Source organism: Anas platyrhynchos, chromosome 2, assembly GCF_047663525.1.
Source record: "Anas platyrhynchos isolate ZD024472 breed Pekin duck chromosome 2, IASCAAS_PekinDuck_T2T, whole genome shotgun sequence".
NCBI lineage: Eukaryota > Metazoa > Chordata > Aves > Anseriformes > Anatidae > Anas > Anas platyrhynchos.
The window spans coordinates 110,971,658-110,993,732 of NC_092588.1; the positions used below are offsets into that span (position 1 = coordinate 110,971,658).

At 39.8% G+C, this 22,075-nt stretch overlaps 1 protein-coding gene across 6 annotated transcripts in view; it reads right to left on the minus strand.

The window, feature by feature from the left end:
• The window catches only part of KIAA0319 (KIAA0319 ortholog), a 51,652-nt gene extending 43,463 nt beyond the window's left edge, over positions 1-8,189 (minus strand). For 2 of the 6 annotated variants that reach the window (XM_072033342.1, XM_038173932.2), the window contains exon 1: positions 7,728-7,863. The gene's annotated coding sequence lies outside the window, so the exon portion shown is untranslated. Of the gene's footprint in view, positions 1-7,727; positions 7,943-8,013 lie in introns of those variants that run through there. The other 4 variants (XM_038173930.2, XM_038173933.2, XM_038173934.2 and 1 more) reach the window with 4 other exon arrangements.
• Between the last annotated feature and the right edge of the window lie 13,886 nt (positions 8,190-22,075).

Consider the following 22,075-nt stretch of genomic DNA (forward strand, 5'->3'; position numbering starts at 1 on the left):
CCACACTAAAAATCCTAAAAGTGTTAAATCAATTCTCAAGGCAGCATGCAAGCTATTCCCTCCCAGCTACCAAGGTAATGCAAGCAGACACTTCTCCAGAGTTTCTAAGCTGACATCACCTGCCAGGATACTAGGTTCTCCAAATAAGATGGCCAAAGCAAAAAATAGATCTACAAAGGAATAAGTAATTCAAATCCACATTGTTCATCCAAGGGAAAAAAAAGTTAGTTTAGCCAAACTTACAACTCCTCCTATACAAACTATCCTAAGCAGATCCAAAAAACAATTTTGTAAAGGAAAACATGAGCAGTGTGTTTATTAGAGAATAGTCCTTCTCAAAGCAGAGCATTCCAGGCAACTCCCTTTGATGTTCGTTAAGGGACTTGGTAAAGGCAGTGACATCAAATCTCAGATACCTACGTGACAGAAATGCTGCTAACTGGCTGCTTTTGGCAGGTTCCTTAAAACATGTACATTGATATTCTTAGTTTAAAACCATTCCTGCCTTGTCCTGTCATTATCTGCCCAAGTACAAATTTAAAAAGTTGTTCTCTATATTTTTATAAGCTCCGTTTAAGTACTGAAAAGCTGCAATAAGGTCCCCCCAAAGCTTTCTCTTCTGCAGGCTGAACAGCCCCAGCTCTCTCTGCCTTTCTTCACAGAAGAGGTGCTCCAGCCCTCTGAGCATCTTTGTGGCCCTCCTCTGGACCTGCTCCAACAGCTCCACATCCTTCTTGTGTTGGGGGCCCCAGACCTGAATGCAGCACTCCATGTGGGGCCTCACAAGGGCAGAGCAGAGGGGGACAATCACCTGCCTTGACCTGTTGGCCATGCTGCTTTTCACACCGTGTGCCTGGAAATGCTTTCCAAGTTTAGCTGCCCTGCCACCTTCCCAGGGGGTCCAGGTGAGGCTGACAAGCCTGAGGTTCCCCAGGTTCTCCCTCTTTGCCCTTTCTGAAGACAGGAGTGACAGTTGCTTTCCTCTAATCCTTGGAAACTTCTCTCAATCCCCATGATCAAAGATTTGCAATTCGCAGAAGCGCTTATTCCTGAAACTTGAGGTGTCTGAGGTAGTAGGTAGTTGCTGTAACCTTCACTTAGTCCAAGAAGCAGCCAAATGGACCAGATGGGTAAGACACATTTTTTAGTCCTTGAGCCTACAGAAAAATGCATCAGGCTCGGAAACAGAACACCACAAGGGAAAATTTAACACTGATCAGATGGCAGAAAAATTTTGCTTATTTTACAACCTTTTTTCCTAAGTAAGGTGAACTTTGCTGCCACTAAAAGGAGACAAGTAGTGATTTCCATATCCTGGAAGGGGAGACTGAGTCATCCACGTAACTTCTAGCAACACTAGGAAAAACCATGAACTCCAGGTGGGAATGCCAGCCCAAGGCACAGGTTACGTCACTTCTCCAAAGGAGCAAGTGTGCTATCCCTGTACCCTTAGCTAAAAGGGATTCAAACAAAGGGGAAGAGCTTTGCTTTATGAACATTGCTCTGCATGTTCTGTATGTCCTCTGCTACCTGGTTCACACACACGCAAAAATGTATTTGTAGGAGCTGAAATACTAGATACCTTTTTCTAATGCAAATGATCCAGACTTTTGCAACATCACTTGCCTTGGTTCAGAAACTACTTGTAAAAAAAACCAAACATATATATAAACAAATATACATATGGTTTGTATTAATAAAAGTTACCAAAGCAGCAAAGTGCCAGGCTTTGCACTACACACCTTATCCCTACAGTGTTCACAGCATAAGGATACTCTGCATGCACAAATGCACTGTCTTTCCATGCTGCTCTGTGGCCACACATCCATTTGTGTTTAATTCCTACATGATGGAGGAGCTTCCACTCACTGCAAAACCAGCTTATGTTTCCCAGTATTATGATCATGCTCAAACACAACGCACACAGAACCGCAATTCAGTGCATAGCTTCTGACCCACAGAGAGAACGCAACCACCAGAAAACAAATGCTTTCTTCAACAGTTAAGAAGGTAAACACTCAGAATTTCAAGAGCTTGGATGTATACATGTAATGCTCCTCTTACCTTCCTCATCATACTGTACTGTTCACACACGCTTCACCACACAAAGGAGACATTAAAAATCACATAGAAGGCCAGTCATGAGATTCCAACAGTTAAAAATCAGTAAGGCCATGAGATGGATACTCCAGCTGAATCTGTCCTTCACTCATGTAACAGAGACATACTTCTGTTCTGCTACAAGCAGACAGATAACGCTGCTGTTACTAACTTTGGATTTTCTTGGCACTCAAAGATACAAAACTGATGTACACTTTTAGCTGGATGAGGGATGGCAGCCTTGAGCCCACAGACAGGTAAAAATAACTGTATGCATATACAGATACACACACGTATTATATATATACATACATATATATATATATATATGTATATATATATATACACACACACATGTATACTGCCTTACTCTGAGCATTTGGCTCCGTTCTAGCCAACAGAAAGGGTACTCTCAACTGATCCCTCAAGACAAGTGTTTTGACTTTATGACGTTTTAAACACCTGCAGTTGCTGATCAGGACCATGATGTCAATTGTTAGATAACACATGAAGTACAACAACTTTCTAAGGGAAAAGAACTGCCCTTTCCCCTAGGGGGTGTTCCTCCTCCACCCCAAATCTCACTGTGCATTTTGTTTTACCTGGATTTTAATGCAGATTCATCTCACTTGCTCAGAGAGAAAAGGGTCAGCCAAGCAGAACTACCCTGACACCTTTTACACGTTAATTAGTCCACAGCTGTAACAGTAAGAACACAGACGGACTAAATTACCTGTATTTGAAAAGGCATCAAATCCTAGTGCTGCAGAACGGTGTAAGGCAGTACACTGCTGCCCTGCTAGCTAAGGAAATTGGAGATAGGAACCAGTAGTGCGTTTGAGCAGCCAGTGAGCAATGCTAGCCAGCTGATGCCTCCAAGAGAGCAAGGGCTATAAGAACACTGGGCACAGTGACACTAATGGTGGTGGGAAAGGCAAGCAGGGGCTTCTCACCTCCTTGCCCTTCTGGTCAATAGCACAGCTGGGCAACAGGCCAAAAGAAATGCTGAAACACTACCTGAAATCTCAAGCTGCAGTTAAAGCAAAAAAAAATATATGTATTTTTGATGGACAGCATCTCTTTTATAAATCAGGATGGCAGAGTAAATGAACACATTACCACTTGGTCTGACCTGCACCTAACAGAAGCGTCTTTATATATTATGTTTAAAGGGAACATTAACGTATATAAGACAATTCTTTAGGAAACCTAGTAGCACAGATGGACAACACTAGACATCTCGGAACCCTGCGCTCCCCACTGGCAGGACAGGGAAATATCTATTCTCTGAATAAAGACACAAGAGTGAGGAAAACTAATGGATAATTCCTCCAAAACAATATACATTGGATTTCATACATATTTAGTTCTCACCAGAACAGGGCTTTCTTTATAAGTTTTCTTTCTTATCGTCAAATATGTACTCTGCAGAGAACATGGAATGAGTCCTTGTCCTGGTTTCAGTACCACAACAGCCCTGGAAAGGGAAAACTTGAAGGAACATGAAGGAAGATGGTACCTTGTTCCATACACTGCCCTGGGGCAAGACAAAGCATCCTTAAATCCTCCTTCGGATTTCTAACCTGTTCCTGAGGCTCCCCTGAAAGGTATTTCAGAATTTCTTTAAGTATGTTCTTCCATTGCTTACCTATTTTTACAGCAGGAAAAGAGACCACAAAACAACTATCCCACTGCTGTACATAACATCACTTCTAAATTTCAAAAAAAGTGAGAGAAACTTAGCAGACTGCCTGGAAGGAGGAGACATACACAGGCAGAAAAGGTGCTATGAATCTTTTTCAAGCTTGGAGAACTTTAAGTTGTTACTGTCTGACAGCTGATTGAAGGACTGGGTGATGACACTGTGTGGTCTCAGTCCAATTCCTTGTGGAAGTATATCTTCTGCTTTTTGTCGTAAAGAAAGTTAGCTGCACCAAAGGGTCCAACTCGATGCAGACACATCCTTTTGTGGTGGAAGTAACATTTCAGGCAAGGGTTAATAATACCAGGGAAATGTGAGCGAACTCTAAGAGTTAAAAGAAAGATTCTCATTCAGATAGTTCTTCTGTTCTGTGTGCTTATCTGATCAGTTGCTCCATCTAAAACTATTTTGCACCTGTTCAAGGCCAAAAATGATTGTATTAGTCATCTATTAAAACCAGAACAAAAGATTAGCTAGAGCATCAAGTTGAAGCTAACAGTATTTTTCATACTCAGACTACCAGCCCTCAAATATAAATAAAAAGGAGCTATCTGTTGGTTCAGATCATCACTGTTATACTGCAGTTCTTAGGATTTTCATAAATTTTAAGTGCCTTAACTATAGCAATTGTTGAAAACTTTCAACCTACGAACAACCTACAACCTGCAAATTCAACCTTGCTAACTCTCATTGCTGCAGAGAAAGCTTTACAATTTGAAAATAAGGTCTTTAGTGTTAAATTGTGACTCTTATAAATCTTAGTGGTTTTTTTCTTTTTTTAAAGAAGAACTTCATGGGACAAAGTCATGGTCCCACCTAAATCAGTATCAGAATTTAGGAGCTTTCACTTATGATACACAAACCATTGCAGGTATTACGTAGCAGAATTATTATCTAAGACTTAAAAATCAACTCTTCTTGTAACATGACCTCTACCTAGCTAGTATCCTCAAAGCCAGTGTTTGCAAATCTGGAGGACCTGAGTTTGTAAATACACTGCATGAGACACTGATCTCAGAAGTGCTGAGCACAGAGAACATCAATGGTGACCAAATGAAACTGCAAACAAACAAACCAAAAAAGCTCACATACTGTGGCTTGGGTAAAACAGTATACAACCAGAAAAGCCAAGATATTGAAGGTGAAGTATATAACACTCTCTCCAATTGTGTCCTCCTCTTTTAATGCTTTCAAAAAAGACTGACTACAGTGGGATGCTGTACATCCACTTCTAGGTTTGAAAGCTTGTATGTCAATAGAAGAGCAAAAGGAGCAAGTAGTTTGTTTTCTTAGACAAGAAAAGAAGGGAAAAAAAGTTTTCGCTCACATGGCCATGCTGTTTTACACCCATTGTTAGCTTTCGTCTTAAAAACAAAGAAGCAAAAAAAAACACACACAAAAACCCAATCCTACAGCCATTGAGCAGATTTCAATTTAAGAACAGATTACCAGCAGGTAATTAACTTCCTACCACTTCTGTAAAAGCAGCCAAGCCACAAGAGGCAGAACTACTACTTGAACTTCTACATGCCAGCCACCCCAAAATATGCCATCCAGTATCAATAATTGAAAATGGCACTCCTGTGACACCATCAATGCACTGTATAGAAAAGGGGGAGTGGGGGGTGGGATTCATCCAAAAATGTAGAGGAATATACAAAGATAATTGAGGGAAAAAAACAAAAAACAAAAAACTAAACTTGTTAGATTTCAGTTTAAAAGCCAATTGACCTCAACACAAATTCACAGAAAGCTTCTTTAACCATGCTGTTTAGAAAACGACTTGCTTGTTATAAACTGATAAAGCAAGCACACGTGTGCACACACCACCACCACCCCCACTGAGAGGACAATCTCTGCAGCCCCACTTTAGATGACTGAGCACATTTTCTTTTAAATCTGTCTATATTAACCAGTGAAACACCTTATAACATGCAGAAGAGTTAACAAATTGTATAGAGAACAGATTTCCTCCTTTTTTTTTCCCAGGAAAAGGTATTAGGACTAAACAATCATTAAAACATCTCTTCAACAAAGTTAATTAGCTGAAAACTGAACATTGAGTTAACCACATTCATGCTACCTCCAGCTGGACTGACTAAATTCACATCTGCTCATTGCGAAGTCATATCATCCTGAAATATACTCAAGTTAGACCCTGATATTGGTCAGAAAAAGATATTTACATGGAAAAGTTGTATCTACAGTTATATTAGATTATGAATTTGTACAGAAAGACAGTTTGTGACAGAAATTGAAAGCTAACTGCTTGATAATAGGAAGAATTTCTCCCCAGGGGTACAATATCCATTACTATGGCTCTGTATTTCCTCTGCAGCCCTGAAATCGGAGACTGGTGGATGTACAGCACTTGATCACAGACCTGCCTCTAATTGCTGAATCCTACTACAGATATACATTTAGCAGCATTACCAAAACTAATAAAGCAATGCTGCTTTTCTTTAAAATACGTGTAATAGAAGTCCATATTACAAATATGTGAAGAAGCCCATGCAATTATTCAACTGGAAAAGTTCTCCATCTGAAACACACACTGTGCATGTGCAAAGGAACAAGAGCCAATTCTATCCGAACCATTCCTCATGGCCATTGCACTAGCAGGTTCAGAAACCTGCATATGGGAACTCCCCCAGCTCTACACCACTGGAATTAGTGTTTATGAAGTGCGCTTTCATCCCTCCATCACAATACTCCCTGTAGGTGGAGAAAGATTAGCCTGGGCAGGCATCCCCAGAGCAGTCTCTTCCACAGGCCATGATGATAACTCCTGTGAGCCTCAACAGTGTAAAATTCAGGCCACATTGCCTCTTCCATTACACAGTGCTTCAGGGAAAATCACCTGCCTATGCATCTTGCACACACATACCTGCACCACTCAGACACACAGTTTGATGTGCAACATGCTGAACAACTCAACCCCCACCCCACCTCAGTGACCAAAACGAATAGGGACAGGATCACCTATTAACTTTGTACTGTAGCAGCTTTTTAAGGATGTAGATTTGGCTTAAGATAATGCCTAATTGTGAAATAACAGCTGCAATAGTAAACCCTGCAGAACACAAGTGGGTAATTAAACAAAGCAAGCACATATTACAGTTGTGTGGCTGAGGATCAGGCTCCTGCTATAAAACACTGTACAGACAAAGGCATACAGAACCTAACCTGAAGAGTTTAAAAGCCAGTATCCTTTATCAATGCCAATATCTTGTCACATAATCAGTATGAGGCACACGGGAGTACTCCTACAGCACAAACAGGTTAGGGAGGACCACAGTGGCAATCAACATGTGTTTCATTTTTATCCCTCACCTATCTGACTAGTTCATTGGTTACCTGTTTACATGACACACTCCTGAAGGGGGTCAGGGGAATGACTGGGTTATTTTCTGCATTTGTAAACAAATCACAACATAGATAGCTCCCAAAATTACTGTCACAATTGTGACAGTATTTTCTTCTGTTTAAGCTCTGCTCTACTGCTCCTAACGCACTGACAATGCATTTCACATACTAAACATCAGCATCATGTCCACCAGCCACACGTAAATACACATTTAGGCTGCAACACCCACATTGACAGAAAATGGGGTAACAACGTGGAACGAATAACATCCTTACATCCTTCAGATATACAAAATATCCAAATAAACACGCAGAGGACAACGTAAAGTAATGATTTTTGAGCTCGGACAGAGCTACACACACACACATATAAATACATATAGCATGCATGGAAATGAAATATGCACATACGCATCCCTCTCATGCAGCCTGGGGCTGTTTCTTCTCGCACTGCCGGCCTAACAGGTTGCACACACACAGGACACACACAGGACACACACACACACACACGCTTTGCCTCGGCTGCCGGCGGCGGCAGGGCGAGGCACGGCCGCGTTACCTCTAGCGCTGTCCCGCTGCGGCCCTTCAGGCCGGCCGGCTCTCGCCGCTCGGAGGCCGCAGCCCCAGCCTACCTGCCGGCGGGGCCTCCGCGGCCCCGTCCCTGCCGCGGGTGCGCGGCCCCGCGACTGGAGGCGGCGCCGACGAGCCGGGGCGGTGCGGTGCCGGCGGTGCGCTGCGGTACCGTGCTGCCCACCCCCGCCTCGCACAGCCCGGCTCTCCGCGCAGGGTGGCCGCGCAGAGCCCTCCCCGCGCCATCCCGACTGCCGAGCTGGGAGGAACCTCACCTGCGGGCGGCGGGGGATGCGGGGCTGGTCCCGCTCCGTGCCCACAGGGAAGCTCCCCCCTGCTGTGAGGGAGAGACGCCGCGCCTCCATTTTGGGGAAGGGGCGCGGGGGCAGCAAATGGCGCCGCCAGCCGGCAGGGCGGGGAGCGCGAAATGGCGCCCTGGGGGCTGGCTGCGGCGCCTCGCAGCGAGGTGGCCCTGAGAGGGGTTTTAATCTCGGTGCTGCTGCAGGAGATAAAGCGCCAGGAGGTCCTAGGGATCAGTTGACGGGAAGCTGGCAAATGTTGTACCAGTTTTCAAGATAGGAAAGAAAGAAGAGCCTTATAATTACAGGCCCCTCGGTCTCGCTTCAGTGCTTGGAAAAATTACGGAGAAGATCGTCCTGCGGGTTACTGAAAAACACTGGAAAGACAACACTGTCATTGGTCACATTCAACATGGGTTCATGAGAGGAAAGGCCTGTTTAACACACTTCATTTCCTTTTGTGACAAGGTTGCCAACCTAGTTGACCAAGGGAAGCCAGTTGATGTAATCTTTTCAGATTTCAGCAAAGTTTTCAATACCGTTGCTTACAGTATGACAAACTCATGAAATGGTGGGGGAACAACCAACTGATGGGTCAGGCTCAAAGGCTGGCAGCCAGCCACTAGTGCAGTTCCCCAGGGATCCATTTTAGGGCCAGTTCTCTTTAACGTTTTCATAAATGACCTGGACCCAGGACTCAAATGCCAAGTTTGCAGATGATACTAAATTAGAGGGAGCTGCTACTGCTTGGGGGGTAGAAAGGCCTTGCAGAGAGATCTTGACAGACTAGAGAGCTGGGCTATCACCAGCTGTGTGAAATTTAACAAGAGCAAGGGCCAGATTCTTCACCTGGTATGGAGCAACCCTTGATATACGTACAGACCAGGGGACAAGAGAGTAGAGAGCAGCCCCATGGAAAGGGAAGGTGAATGTGAGTCAGCAGTGTGCCCTGGAAGCCAAAAAGGCCAACTGTGTCCTGGGGTGCATTGGGCACAGTATTGCTAGATGGTTGAGGGAAGTGATTGCCCTGATCTACTGTTTGCAGGTGGAACCTCATCCTGAGTACTGCGTATGGTTTGGGGAGCTACAATATAAGAAGGAAATAGAACTATTAGAGAGTGTCCAAAGGAGGGCTACAATGGTGATGGGCCTCATCATGTTTTTTTCTACAATAAATTTCTTCATAGAGGCTTGGACGATGCTGCGCTTTGGATTTTTGATGAAAATAATGTTGATCACACATCAATATTTTTAGTTGTTGTAGATCAGTGCTTGCACAGAGCCAAGGAGACTTCAAATTCTCCTGCTGCACTGCCAGCGGGGAGGCTGGTGTGTTCAAGTTCAGAAGGGACAGTCAGGACAGCTGACCCCAAATGACCAAAGGCATTCCATACCATATGATACCATGCTCAGCAATAAAAGCTGAGGTAAAGAAGGAGAAAGGCGGAGATGTTCAGAGTGATGGCAATCGTCTTACCAAGGAACAACTATGCATGATGAGTCCTGCTTTCCTGGAATTGGTTGAACACCATCTCTGGAGGTGTTCAAGACCAGGTTGGATGAGGCCCTGGACAATCTGATCTAGTGGCTGGCATTCCTGCCCATGGCAGCAGTGTTGGAACTAGGCGATCTTTAAGGTCCCTTCCAACCCAATCTATTCTGTGATTCTATGAGTCTGTGATCAGCCTGCTGATAGGAAGTACTGAGTGAATTCCTCCTTTTACTTTGCTTTCACAAATAGCTTTTGCTTTGCCTAGTTAACTGTCTTTATTTCAACCCATGAGTTCCCCCTCTTTTACCTTTCCAATTTTCTCTCCCATCCCACCTGGGGAGAACAAGCAAGCAGGTCTGCGGAAGACAGAGCTCCTGTGGAAGGAGAGGTGCTGTAGCCCCTTGATCATCTTTGTGGCCCTCCTCTGGACTATCTCTAATAGGTCCATGTCCTTCTTGTGCTGAGGGCTCCAGAGCTGAACACAGTACTCCAGGTGGGGTCTCAAAAGAGCAGAGCAGAGGGGGAGAATCACCTCTCTCAACCTGCTGGCCATACTTCTTTCAATGCAGCCCAGGATCTGGTTGGCTTTCTGGGCTGCAAGCACAAATTGCCAGCTTATGTTGAGCTTCTCATCAACCAACACCCCGAAGTGTTGTCGTTCTCCTCAGGGCTGTTCTCCATCCACTCTGTGCCCAGCCAGTATTTGTGCATAGGGTTGACCTGGCTGAGATGCAGGACCTTGTGCTTTTGGATGCCTGGCAGAGAGTTAATTGTCATGGGTGATGACAGCTTCACAGAGCCTTTTTTTTTTTTTTTTCTGACCAAATAAATGCACTGACTTTGGAAAGGCAGCTGGAAAAAAATCAACAACAACAAAATCAACATTTACCTAGAAGACTACATTTTGAAGTTTTAACTATCTTCAGATACAATTACCCGACACTGAGCCTACTATTTCATTGGGGTTAAGCCTATTAGTTCATCAGTGATATGAAAGGCAAGAATTGGCTTAGCAAGAAAATATAATCTTTGCCTAAGCCATCTGTGCTGAATTTGCTCTTAGTTTGTTCCTCCACTTCATAGCATTTCTGGTGTTTGCAGACTTTGAGTAAGCACCTGGTACTGCTGCTGTGTTTCTTGAATGGGATCTGTTTGCTGTGATGCCTTTGTATTTGCATGGGACTACCTGCATCCTGTCTGCTCAGTGGAGAAGTAATTCTGTGTGGAAAATTCAAGGGCACTGAACCAGCTACTCTGACGCAGAGAAAGTAAAAAGAGTAAGAGTCACTGCTCTCATCCTCTTTCCCCTGCTTTCACTAATATCATGGGACATATCTCCTGGCAGGACAAGCAGCGGGCTTGTCTTCCTTTGCCAGTGTTGCGCTTAGGAGCCTTTTGCATACTTGCACAGATCATTCAAAAAGTGCTAGCACTGAGTATACAACTGAATGTTTTTTTTTTTCCTGCAGAAGAAATAAAAATGAGTGTGCAGCTATATCTAGTGCTTTTACAGTCAGCACAACTAGGATCCCACAACTATGCAAGGCATTAGTAAAATCAGGATCTCACAACCATGTAAAGCACAGACACCCCTTTTCACCTATTAGGTCAGTAAATCAACCTTCTGTACAGCCAGGAAGGCAGCAGGGCATGAGAAATGGGGCTGCCTCACAAAGGCCATACTTCCTCTCTCTGCACACTCACTTCCCCTTCAAAATCAAGTCAACATCAGAAAAAGTATAGTTGTCTTCTCACAGACGTTTTTGTGTTGTTATGAGAATAATTGTTAAGAATCCACATTATCCCTTTTACTTCAAATAAGATTTCAGCATCCATTTGGCTTAGACAGCCAACACGTGGAAATCACAGAACTGAGGCATCAAAATCGGCATAACAATGCAGCAAAGAAAATTTAAATATATATATATATATATTATATATAGATATATTTATATATATATTTATAATATATGTACTATATATATATATATACACTATATATATATATTGTACATATATTATATATAATATATATATATATATATATATATATATATAAACAGACAATTCTTTTAGGCTCCATTGCATATATTCACAAACAATCCAGTATTACAGTTCAGAGATTTAATTCCTTGCTTTACAGAGCAAGTAGATGAGTTAAGGGCTCCTTGTACCAAGATTTGTGTGGCTTCAACAAATGTATAAAGCTTGTTAAAAAAATGTTTAAGTGGGAATAAGAAGGAAAGTGAAATGACAAGGTAAAAGCAGGTGCATGCTGAAGAGATGACACTTTTATGTTTTTGAATGGTTTTGTTCATCATTCTGTAGCACTTGCAAAATGCCATTTTCCTGAGTCAAGCATTGACAGTTCATTAAAGACTAAGCAGAACGCAGCGATATACATGCATCACTAATGGGTGGAACAGAGAATTGGGGACCTTGACAGGGTGGTGCAAATCAGCATGAAACCTTAACTATAAAAGTTTGAAATTCACAGCTCTTTATGCTGTATTTCACCTGAAAAAAATGAAGCTGCTTGCTTGAAACATTGTCGAGATGGAAAAATGTAAACTATTTATTTTCAATGGAATGTGAACTTTTTGTGTTGAGTTGAAAAACGCCTCTTTCCAAATGGAAATAGGCCAATTATTCTGGAGTGCTATTGAATTCTGGAGAGCAAGAAAAGAAATGAACGGACCATTTCTGCATGTTCTGATTGCCAATATCTCTTAGCCCCTCAGCAAAAATTTTGAATGAAGCAAGAACTAGAATAGCACAAAATCAAAGTGACAGAAATACTGAATATCTTATTTAAAAGCTGTAATGAATAAGCCACTGTTACTCTTACAGAGGTTTCAGATGCCATTCAGAAGACTTCAGATACCAGAAGCTTCCTACTTGCCATTACGATATGGGGCTTTGCCAGCTGAGCAGCATGGGGTCTCCAGCCCAATGTTTTTAAGAAAATGGGAAAGGAGGAGTCAGGAGTAGAAGGAAGATCTATGTAGATCCAGGTGTTTACTCCAGAATAGGTCACCTAGAAGCAGCACATGCTAGAAGGGTGCTCGGCTCTGTCTCCTTTCTGAACTGCAGCAGCGCTGATGCAGCTGGTCACTGTGCAAAGTAGAAAATCCCTACCAAGAGTGACTGTACCCAAAACATTGTGCTTGGGCCTACAGCAGTCATCAGCCACGGCGCTGGCAAAGCAGCATGACAACATGAAGGAGGTAAGATCTGAAAATCACCTTCAAGGCCCTTTGGAAGACCAATAGGGATACTGAGTTTGTCTTTCAAGCACCAGTACACTGCTGTGTGGAAAAGAGGGCTCAGCTACCTTTGCAGAGCTGGGGTTGTTTAGTATGGAGAAGAGAAGGCTCAGGGGAGACCTTATTGTACTTTACAATTACCCTAAAGGAGGTTGTATCGGGGTGGGGACTGGGCTCTTCTCCCACACAGCAAGTGACTAGACAAGGGGAAATGGCCTCAAATTGCACCATGTGAGGTTGGATAGATTGGATATTAGGAGAAATTTCGGTACTGAAAGGGTTGTGCAGCATTGAAACAAGCTGCCCAAGGAAGTGGTTGAGTCACTATCCATGGAGGTCTTCAAGAAACGTATAGATTTAGAACTTAGTAGCATGGTTTATTGGTGGACTTTAGTACTAGGTTAAAGGTTGGACTAGATGATCTCAGAGATCTTTTCCAAACTGAACGATTCTATAATTCTTTGACTTTTATTTTGTGTAGCAAACATAACAATATGTTCTAGAGGTGTTGCTATAATAAAGATAAGCATAATGTGTTTTGATTTAGTAATTGTGGATATGTTTGGTTTGTTTTTTGAATTTATGTGTAAATTTTATATAAATTAATGCTTTATATCATGTGTGATATTTATAGCATTAATCAATCTTCCATACACTTCTTCTTTGTCAAACAAATTTTAATTAGTTATGGTTTCAGATTATTCCTTATACTTCAGAGCATAAATATTCTTTAAATCTTTTTTATACTTTTAATCGTGATAACATAGTTTTCTGCAATTATCATGTTTTTGCCTCTGACTTTTTTTTTTTCATTCTTTAAATTAATCTATTATTTACTTCTGTAGACACTTAACATTTATTTATTTTGTTCTACGTTTATCTCTTAAGTAATTTCAACCTCTTTTGATATAGAAGTTTTAGGTGAATCCTCATAAAAATAGCTTCTCTTGATATCTGAATCTAAGTAGTACAGGATTGCCTCAAGGTTCTTTGTTGTCATTGATTATCAGTAGGAGAGAATAATTTCATTTTCTTACATTCATGTGTCTGCATAAATCCTTTGGGATGTATAGATGCCATAATACCATGTCACTGAATCTGGAAAAAAAAAAAAAAAGAGAAGTTGTAGTCCAACCAGAACCTGATATTTCTGTAAATTATTCCTATGGATATCAATTAATTATTTAATATCTTGGGGTTTATTTGCTGGTCTAGTAAAGTCAGCTATACCTCCTGTTGAATCTTTCTGTTGGAAGAACGCATCTACCTTAGGCCTCCCTTAGGCCTTATTCTTGTGATGAAGACAAACTGGTTACAGGTCCTGATTGTTTTAGGTTAAGGCTCAAGACAGCAACAGAATCATTTCTTTGCCTTTGAAAAGTGTTAAGCCAAAACTGAGATATTCAGACAACTTGCTCAGCAGCTCCTTATCACCTATAACTCTGCAGAATTCACTAAGCACTCAGAAGTCTGCTTCAGGATGCCAAGACTTAGGCCTAAGTGGGTATGGAGCCACAGATTCGCCTTCCATTAACATCTGTTGCTCAGTTCCCCACTTGCCGTGCTTTCAAAGGTACAAGCAGCAGGGAACGAGAGAGGTGTGAAGGGCAATGTCCAGACTCACCTTTCATTCCTCAGTTCTTGACACACAGAGGCAGATGTGCTAGGTTAAGCCATAATGCAACAAATGTTAATATTGACTCTTCGTTGCTAGATTACTCTGTCATGCTAGGCTGATGTGGACCTGATGTGGCCATATGGTGACATACTGCATCTGTCCAATCATACTGCCCCCAATATTTGTGCTCACCTTATCCTTCATTGTTACTGCATTGTTACTTATTGCAGAAGAACAGAGAAGACCTGTTCCAGCAAAGTTAGTGACACAGGTAACCTCTCTGACAGAAGTAGCTCGTCAAAAATGCCAATAAATATGAACTGACTCAGTGAGTTTTAACTGGACCATCTTTGTTTTGCCTCATGTGGCACTTCTGATTTGACATTAGACCCCCAAATGTCACATGGCTGTTGTTATGTAAATCACAGTCCAAGTTTACTCAGGGGTTAAGATTAGACTTGATTTATTTCTTCCACAGAATTCAGTCCAATTCATTTAATGCTGAAATGTTCCTACTCACTTAAGGTTGGGGAAGTCACTAAATTTAACATCAGATTCACTCCTTGTAAAAACACATATAGGTCAGTGGAGTATTTCTTGATAACACTCTGTGTGATAGATATACTGCATAGAATACCAGCAAATTTAAAAAAGAGAGAGTATGGTAAAGTGGGAAACCACAGGAGAAATTAAACCCCACTTTTCTCCATCATCGTCATTTCTCTTGAGAGTCTAGGCAAACAAACAAATAAACAAATTTTCAAAATGAAAATAATGAAAGCATTAACAAACACTTTCTGTCCTCCTGGTACGTTTGAGAGCTTTTCTGTAAAAAGCAGTACACATTTTTCTGATTTATGAGCTTTTAGTTATTTGGGAACATGAACTAATAAATCAAGTGCTGAGTTTTCTGGCTTAGCTTTCATGAGACTTGATGTTGATATTTCTAAGCCCAGTGGCACTTCCAAGAAGCTTTATGGGCATGTTGAGAGTAGTTCTTTAAAAATATTATGGCAATATTTTAAGACACTGTCATGTCATGGTTGCCCATCAAAAAGACAAAAATAATGAAGAGTTTTGGGTAAATGTCACATTTCTTTGCACCTGAGCAGCTTGTGGAGTCCAGGCGATGAGATCTTCCTGATCTAACAGGAAGAGTTACTTCATGTTGAATAACCCTCTCTTAAATACACACATTGTTAGTGATCTCACATTTTTACTTACACGTTACAACCTACTGCAGCAAAGGTACAGAGCCCCACAGCCATAAGGACCAGCAACCTATTAAATGAGTACAACAAACCCAAGTGGCTGTGCCCTGAATGGCATTTCACATTGTCCAGCAAGGTCCTGGCACCGAGAGGCCAAGGCTGGTGAGGCCAAGGCTGGTGAAACTATTTGGGCACCCCACTATAAGAAGGACATAAAGAGTGTCCAAAGGAGGGCTACAAAGATGGTGAAAGTTCTAGAGGGCAAGATGTATGAGGAGTGGCTGAAGTCACTGTGGTGGTTTTACCTTAAAGTTTTTTAAAAATTTTAAATCAGTTTTAAAAAAGAAACTAGGTAATTTGACAGAAGGAAAAGAAATGCCTAATTTTATTTAAAAAATCATTATTTTTTTTTTTTTTTGTTCTGCAGCTGATCAGGCTTCCTTCACAGATTCTGTAATGTCATGGCACAAGAATGGTCAAACATTTAAAGTTGTAATATAATGTTTTAAAAGGCAAACTTTGGTACTCTGGAAATTATTCTTTCATTATTTTCCTAAACAGATTGTCTATTAAATTTGTTATCTGACTTTAAGAGAACAGTATGTGTTTCGGAAATGGAAAACATTTCTATCTTTTCTAATTATTCCATACATTTTGTGCATTAAAGAAAGTTATTATTAATTGCATGCTGTTCATAATATGAAGAAATAACTGAAACTTTCCTGTCTGGATTTCCTGTCTGGATCAAACAAGTCTCTGTTTGATCAGATTTAAATGCAGCATTTTATAAAATCCAATAGAGGTGTCCATTGACAGGAACAGTTCCAAAAAATCTCAAACAGAACAGAAACATCTCAAGATTTTACTTCAGATACTCTAGATTTCTAGAACTTCATGAAGAAAATGAACATGTATAAAAAAAAGAAAATCTTCCCTTTCATGTGAGAAAAGGTACTTTTGATTATCCAGAGTCACATTATGCCTGAAAAAAGTAATCTGTAATTTCAGACAACAGTAATATTATATTCCTGTCCATTCAGTAGTTGTTTTTAAAATTACATTTTGCTTTGTCATTTTAAGAGTAGATATTTTAGCTACTAGGGCCATATAATGTGTTATAGCAGACTGCAGCATTTTTGATTTTTTACAGTCGGACGTGATTTACTTTCTACAAGTTCTTTTTATGGGGTTATGTGTGTCTCAAAAGCATAAATATTCTTTTATTCTTTCATTTTGAAAGAACAGAAAAGCTTAGATCATAGAGAACTGCGTTCTAATGAAAACAGGATTTTGTTTTTTTTCATATATATGAACTGCAAACTTACAAGCATTTAGCATCTGTTTCTTAAATGCAATCTGGTGTAGATCATTAAGTATTCAGTTTCCTGAAAACAGTACAATTATTTCAGTTGTGGACTCTGCACAGACACTTAGATTAAGTTCAGATATTTGGACATAAAAATATCCACATAAAAATATGTTTAAAATCGGTAATGGCTACATTACACAGCAGACATTTGCAAATATTTGTAATTCTTTCTAACAAGTAGCTGTTGTACAGTGCATGTAAATCCATTGGTAAAGTAATATTGGCGTTAAATGTAGAAAATGTTCTGTTCTTATTCAATTTCCAATGGTTTGGGTTTCTATTTGAGAATAGCGTAGTTAGGATCAGGATGTTCCCATATTTACCAGAAGGTATTCAAGTGCTTTATTTTGGGAATGGGAGCTATGCCAGTCTCATGTACACTTTATGTTTGATGCTTTGGCAAGCATCTTCTTTTATAACATATGTATTAACTTGACTAACTCAAAGAACTCTACTGAGAATACCTTCCATATTCACATGCTGTACCAAGCAAGATTTACACCTCCAAAATACTGAATGCAGAAGGACCATACCCCTGCAATCTTTATCTGTAACTGATATATTCTATAATAATTTGTATCTCTGTCAGCCAATGGCATGAAAGAAAAATGCTAGGCATACCTGTGTAACCGTGGAAACCAAAACTGTTTATAGGTAATCGGTTTATATGGGTAATATTGGTAATATGGGTAACCTACCTACATGAGATAGGAGGTCTTTGGTATTTAATAAGTTGAAATATCATCTTGAAATTAATCATTTGGAATGAGTGATGTCTTATCACAATAAAACATGAAGCAAAAAGCTATATACAAAACATATGATAAAGACAAATGTCTCTTCTCTGTAACCTTCTTCCATCTGATCACACTTGGATCAAGAAACCAAACTCAGTTGTAGGTGTGTCAACTCATGGTAGAAATGGTAGAGGTTTTGTCCATTACCTACACAATGGCTTATAGTGATGGTTCCCTGCACAAGAATTGTGCTCAGTTCCTCTAACTTTCTATGTAGATTAGCATGTTTTTAGCATTTTTTTTAATACTGTTTATTGATAGCCAGAGATTCACTTTGAGTACTATGGTGAGCTAAATTATCTTTACTGCTTTGTAGTATCAATATTTGGTCATCACACTGAGCAGCAGGTACAGAAATAGAAGACTTCATCTGTGATTAAAACCAGTGACACTTATAACTAGAGCTTCAAGGCTACCTATTCAAATAATAACAAACAAGCAAACAACAACAGCAAAACAACCTCTTTATTATTATTATTATTATTATTATCAATTATTATTATAATTGCCATAACATTACTGGAAAATTCCTTAGTGAAGAATTCAGAGAGTTACTGAATTCTGATATGGCCTTGATCTGGCTTTGAAATATATTTTCTCACGTCATGCAAAAAAAAAAAAATAATAATAATAAAAAAAAAAGGACCAAGAGTGGTCAAACTATGTGAAGTACGTTCATAATAAAAATAAATAAATAAATGGTACTAAAAATAAATAAATAAATGGTACCCGTTGTAGTTTTGAGGAAGCAGCCCCGAAGGAAGAGTCTGAAAGAAGAAACCTGAAAATCTTCTGATCCCTCAGGTCTTGACTGTCCTCTGCAGTTGCTTTAGAAAACTGCAACTGGCTTCGGCTGTACTAGGGAAGTGCTATGGGAAACAAAACAGTGACGTCCTAAAAAGACCAGATAAAAGTACCTAAAGTACTAAGTAAAGTGAAAACAAAACCTCGTATTTGGGGAGAAACTGGCATGGAGGAGAGGAGAGCTAAGACTTGGTGTGAGAGGCTTGATCCTTCATTTCTTCTCCTCAAATTCTCATGTTGCATTTTTTTGGATGGGTCTGGAGTCTTTACTGCTGTGGGAGAATAAGGCAGTGAGAAAGCAGAAGGGACTAAGGTTAGTGCAGTGAGATAATGAAACTTGCAGCTGAAGGTTTATATACATAAAACTGCCTAATGGTGGCCTGAGCTACTGCATCCAAATGAAAAGTATAATGGCAGGAGGAGGTATACTCATCCTTACTTACCACCCCAGGGTCACCCAGGGACACAAGAAAGGAGGTCAGAGATGGCATCAGACTTTTTATTATTATTGTTGTTATTATAATTATTTATTTGTTTTAAGTCAGAGAAAAGAAAAGAATACAATTAACAAATCTTCACTGAGGAAACCCTAGGAAGTATTTTCAAGTAAAAGAGGAGTTGGAATAAATAACAATAATACATGATGTCACAAACTTAGTGAAGGAAGTATCACCAGTACAAATTTAGGGTATAAATATTGCTGTTTTAAATCAAGGAATCAAAAGATAATTAAAGATAGGGACTTCTACAACAAAAAGTCAAATACTGAGACGTCTGAAGTCAAATTAATTGCTTTAAAAAAAAAAAAAAAGAGATTTAATGAAATGTAAGACATTTCAGAAAGCAGCAGTGAAGGTCACTAGGAATTTGAAAGAAATGTCTGAAAACTGAAAGATAAAAGATGTCAAAATGATGAGTCACTGGAGACTAATTTTTCTCAGAGACAATAATTTTTCTCAGCTGAAAGCTGAGAAAGAAGGTGAGCTTTTTGTTAGGATAGAAAATAAAACTAGGAATTTAAAATTACATTTGATCAGTGGAAAAATAGCAATACAAACTACTGATAATGGGATTGACTGGTTAGAGAAACAAAATACATCAGTAGTGAAAGTAACAGAGGAAATAATGCCAGGATGGTGATCTGATAGAATTATCATATCATGAAATTTTGTAACCTGCTGCAAAGCTATTTAGGAAACATATACTAAGGCTGATGTAAGGGCATGATACATAAATTAGTATTACAAAAGCATGACTGTAAACAACTCTTCTGCAGTAATGGTTTGTATACAACCTAGTGACTTGTGGAAACTATGAGACTCTTCACCTGTCCTTTCTTGGAGGCTTTAACTGTTATACGATCAACTGCACCACAGGTTATGTTGTGAAACATCCAGCACTACTATTTCTTTAAAGGTCGTATGAGAGATTTTCTAATTTAGTACTTGATGGCATTAAACAGAACTTAAACTATGCAAAAATACTAGAAAAGGTATTATCTTCTGGTAAGACTGAAAAGTAAAAACCTAAAATAAATACTCATTTTAATTTTAGTTTCAAAAAGCCTAAACGGATTCTAAAAGGATCTTTTGAATACACTGGGAAAAGAAAAAAAAAAAAAAAAAAAAAAAAAAGCTATGAATTTACAGACTTTTTTGCCTTCTGTAGCTTTTCTATTGCTACAAGCGTATGAAAACATTTTTAATGTGGACAATCACTCACCGCTATAAGACATCACAATTTTGGCAGACCTTAAGCATTTGAGGTATCTATGTAAGGGGCTTCATGCTTAGTCTGAATCCATCTGCTGGTAATGAGGTTGTAGAAGTGCTGGCACTGTGCAACACTTAAAAAGTAAAAGTAGTTGAATTAGCACCAGCTGCTACAGGACAATCAGGCTTTGGCATATTAAACTGGTAAAGCCAACCAATTGGTTAGAAAGGTGTCTATGATTAAAATGACTGTGGTTTGCTGTGTTTGTGTGATCACAATTTGAAGTAATCAAGCAAAATACTCTGAAACACAGGTGCAGCTATCTGTAATGTCAAGCTACAAGGAATTTTAATATAGATGCTAATAGGTTGGAAGAATTGTTTGGGACACTTCATTGGCAGTTATTCGTTATACCACCATTCTGTTTTATCAATAAAGGAGAAAATTTTGGGAGTAATCTTTGATAAAGATCCTCCCTTTCTCCCACAATTACCTATCAACAAATAATTAAAACAAATAATTTGCACAGTACATGGAAAGTATTAACTTGTCCAAATGATTAGAGCCCTATGTATAGCCTAATAATTTATTTGAAAATCAGGAAAAAAGCACTAGTTATTAACTATATGAACATGGAAAATGAGTTACTGTATTTTAAATGGCCTTTTTTTTTTTTTCTTTTTTTTTTTTTTTGATTTACACAGACGTTTTTCTCATGCAGTGAATATGTGAGAGTAATGATCACTCTCAAAATGCTGGAGGAAACAGTGTAGTGTACAAAACAGCTGTCAGTTTCTATAGTATGAAGTCTCAATGAAAGAAAATCAGGTCTATATATTTATTTATTTTTACAAGACACTATAAAGAACTCTACCTCGTATGACTGTATGATTAAGAACTGTATCACACACTTCTGAATATAGCTGAAGGATGGAGATATCCATACTTTTCTCAGATACGTTTCAGATAGCCTTAACGTATGTTAGCCTGAACTACAGTTCTCCCAGAAGTGGCAAATCTAAGCAAATTTGTTCTTTGTCTTCAGTTGGACTAAAGTCCAACCCCAAATAAATAAATAAATAAATAGTAATAACTGAATTGACTGTGGTTTTGTGGCTGAAGATAAGGCTGTGCAGTAGGTAGGAGAGCTGGGAGCTAACAGGATATTTGTGATCTGTGTGATACACCATTGCCTAACATAGGGCAATAACAACCCACCGCTGGAGCTACCAGTTCACCTCCCTGGGAAATCACTCCAAGTTGCTCACATGGAATCCTGCTTCCCCAGCTTCTTCTGTGGCTTCTTGTTGGCAGGCATATCCCCAGCATCAGCATCATCACCTCTCAGCATCAGGCTGTCTGGTAAGGTTTGTGTTGATGAGCTGCAGATGCTCCTTGCTGAGCAGAGATGCACGAAGGACGGCCTAATCACACCTGCTGAGCTTTCTAGACACACTGGCTCCACAAAATGTCCTAGTTGAAAAGACATCTGTGGTAATTTCCCTGTGATGAATTCTTGTTCCTGGAAAGCAGAGAGTATTATTATGATTATTATTATTTCAAAAGCGGTTGAAAAAAATGTACGAAATTAAATGTGCCTATCATTTTCATTGCCAAAATTATTCTTTCCCCCCCCCGTGTTACTGGATACAGTGTACATGACATGAAATTGGATAACCAGTAGCTCTAATTTATAAAATATTTTGGAATATTTCAGTGTGAAAAGCTCTACAAATGCAAGAAAATAATCCTGACTACTCCAGGCTGT